Here is a 3,841-nt window from a genome sequence, read left to right as displayed (position 1 = left end):
CGTTGTTACATCGCACCCTGACTGGCTCTTCTCCTCCCTGAGACCCCTCTGCAAGGGGATCTCCAGTGGCCTACTAATGGGCTTTGGATCTCTACTCTGCCCTCCCCCCATCATTCACTAGGTGTAGCATTTTATACAGCAAAAAATTTATAGATAGTGCAATACAACTGAATAAGAAAATCACAATTCCATTGAGAATCATATCCTTGACCCCCACTGAATGTTAACATTTCAAAAAGCCGCCCAGTGTCCTTATTACCATTAATTCAGGCTCTTAATACCTTCCTCACATCTCCCCAATATGCTATCTCTTATGATACTTCTTTATGCATCCATTCTTTCATGCAACATGATTTTATTGAGTGCCCACTGCACATTTGAAAGTGCTGTCAACTTTCATTTATTATTCCTTTAATCATCACAATTACCCTTTCAGGTAGGTCAACACCATTCCCATGTTACGGAAGAAGCCTAACTTCACAGACTAACTCACAGTTAGTCAAATCTCAGACATGTGCTACCAACACAGGGCTGATATGAAGCTTCAAAACGCTCTATTTTCATGCCCAGTTTGTCTTGTATCAGTTATTTGTGTTCTTTTCTACCTTTCCCATATAATAAAATATTTATGTGGGATCTATTGTGTGCTAGACATCATGGCATGCTCCAAAGACACATAAATAAGTAAGTCCTAGCCCTAAGAAGAAAGATTCCCAATGACCTAGTTGAGACCAATCATGATTCCACTTATTAATTTAGCAGACATTTAGTGAGCACCTACTACATCTTATGTATGCCATGCACTAGGCCAGGGGAAATGGTGTAAGTATACTTCCCATCCCAGGAAAATGTTTTCATAGAAGTGTAAGTCAGTTATACAAAAGGGGGTGATTCGTTGTGAGTGGGAGGTTGGGTGTGGCCTCACGAAAAAGATGACTAGTTGAATTCCAAAAAATGAGGAGAGTTTTGATAGATAAAAGAAGGAAAGGGCATTCTAAACCAAAGATTCCCAAACATATTTGGCCTACCATCCTATTTTCAGAAAAAAAACCCAACATTCAGCGCCTCCCTGGCAATTAATAATACTTGTATTATAGCTCATAATCTAGGAGAAAGTGTAGGTATCTGCTTTTGCAGCCCTCTCCTGCCCTGGATCCAGGGGGCAGTATCACTCAATTTGGGAAACACTGTTCTAGGCAGTCTTCATGAGCCAGCTGGAGGTATAGACCTGCAGGGCAACAACAGGGTATTTCAAATAGTACTATGTGGCTGGAACGCAGGCTACGAGGCAGGGTAGAGGAAGGTAAGCCTGGAAATGGTGCTTCAGAGTCTCTGGAAAAGATAGATTGGATCCTATCACACTGGAGATTCATATGTAATTTCTGTGCAGAGCAGCTTATTTATCTCTGTATTCCATGTGTGTGGCACACTGTTTTGTTCTTGGGAGCACTTTATAGCGTTTGTCACTTTCCTGGCACAAGAGAAGACTCTGGCCCCAACCTGATGCCATGCTCTGTTTACACAGGAAAAATAATGCCCCGTGCTCTTGCATACCATAATTTTCTCCCCGCTGCTCTGCCAAATCATCCCAGGTCTGAAAGCAATCTTACTCTTTTAACTGAGGCCAAATTCCTGCCTTCATACTGTTGTCACTGCTATAGACCTTTCAGATTTCTCTTTGGAAATCAGAAGTCAAATAATGGCTGGCCCAGTGGAAGAGGCACCAGACTGGGAGGCTTAACAAGCCAGAGTTGTAAGTCCCATTCAGCAAGTTCCTGTAGCCTTGACCCGTTTTCCCAACCTAAGAAAAACATGGTAGCTGGTCACTACTTTCTCTTCCAGATTTAAGAGTTTCTGGTTTTAGGTGCGGGGTCAACATGCCACCAGCCAAGCTAGCCGGTGACTAGGTCAGCAAAGCTCTGCTCTCTGTGTAGCAAAGAGCGGTTTTTGTTCCTCTGAGTGTTCTTTGCCCTTTTACATTTGAATCACATCTTCATACTCCCCATCCCCCTCACCAATTGTAGGAATGTTGCATGCACATCTGCACCTTGGTCTCAAGCGAGTTTTGTGTCGCTAAGCCAGAAGCAGAAGTTGATCAAGCAAATTCTCTCTGCCAGGTCTTCTTGGAAACCCTAACTGCCCTTAGATGACTTGTCCAAAGGCGTCCAAGTAAAGGGAGCACCGTCCAGAAGACAGAGCAAGAACAGAACAAGGAGAAGAACTTCCTATCTGGAATGGAAGTTCCAAAGATGATCCGTTTTTAGAATAAAAGTGGCACACTAATAATTGCCCAGGAACTACAGGCGCCTCTTTTTTACACCATGGGTAAAGCCAAGTAGAAAAATGACATCCCTTTTCACTTGTCAATCCCCACTCTCTTTCCCACCTGTCTCAGCTGAGCCGACAACCCGTCTCAGCATAACCCTCTTCACATCCACCTCTTTTCTACGGACTCTGTGCTGTGCACGGCCAAGCCTGATGCCTTCTGCCGGGAAAGGCCTCTCATGACAGGTCCAAAGCACTAGTTCTCATGATCTTCACCTCGAAGGGACATTCTGGCTGTACTTCTTCTAACAGGTTTTTTTTTAAATTCTATTAGTCCATCCTTTCAAAAGCTGGTAATTGTTGCTTTCAGGTACTCCAAAAATAAGAAAACCAGAAGATTAAAAAGAATTATGCCAGACAAAGGCCTTATTACTAAAATCTACAATACTTTGCAAGTTTACAATAAGAGAAAAACGAACTGCCCACTGAGGAGGTGGGCAAAGGACCTGAACAGAAGTTTCACAGAATCTAAAATCTAAATGGCCAATGAACATATGAGAAATTGTTCCCGATCATTAGCCATAAGAGAAATGCAAATTAAAACAACTATGAGATACCACCTAACACCCTCAGAGATAGCCCAATTCAAAAAATCAGAAAGCAACAAGTGTTGGAGGGGCTGTGGTGAGACAGGAAACCTCATCCACTGCTGGTGGACCTGTAGCTATGCACAGCCACTATGGAAATTAGTTTGCCGATTTCTAAAACAGATGGAAATTGCGCTACCATACAAGCCAGCAATTCCCCCTACTGGGCATAGACCCAAAAGAGGCAAGAAACAAACCATGGCCAGACATCTGTGCTCCAATGTTCATCGCAGCACAGTTCACAATTGCAAGGAGTTGGAAACAACTCAAATGTCCATCAACTTATGAATGGATTAAAAAACTGTGGTACATACATACAATGGAGTACTATGCATCACTAAAAAGCAGTGATGAATGCATGAAGCGTATTGCCACATGGGAAAAACTGGAGGAAATCATGCTAGGTGAAGTAAGCCAAGCACAAAAGGACAAGTACAACATGAGTCTGCTGAGGTAAGTTTATAAAAAAAAAAAGAAAAGAAAGAAATGCAAAAGGGGCATAAGGCAAAAGCTACTGTATACAAACATTCCAGGGATGAGGTCCAGATAGTATGTCAGGGGCCAGACCAAATGCAGGGATACATATGGTAGCCAACTAAAAAGAGGGTGGGGGGAGGAAAGGAAAAAATATAGAGAGATGTGGGGGGGAATAGGGCACTGACCCACCCAAGGGGAGGGCATTGTTTGTGTCTCCACAGGGAAAGAGGGACCAGACTTAAATCTGGTGTTCTGGGGTGTGAATGCAGCATGCTGACATGGAGAAGGGAGCCAATGGAGGGGCCTGAGGGCTACTTAGATAACTGCCTCTCCCCCCAGAAGAATTTACTTTAGAGGATGGCACTGAAGCTGCAGCTAGGGGAGAGGGACATGTCTGATGAGCACACAAGAGGAATGAATGGGGAGGAAGAGAGAGTGGAGCACATCCTGGC

This window comes from Echinops telfairi, unplaced genomic scaffold (assembly GCF_000313985.2).
Source record: "Echinops telfairi isolate 266 unplaced genomic scaffold, ASM31398v2 ScPeMD7_1713;HRSCAF=2227, whole genome shotgun sequence".
In the NCBI taxonomy this organism is placed as follows: domain Eukaryota; kingdom Metazoa; phylum Chordata; class Mammalia; order Afrosoricida; family Tenrecidae; genus Echinops; species Echinops telfairi.
This window is presented reverse-complemented; position numbering follows the sequence as displayed.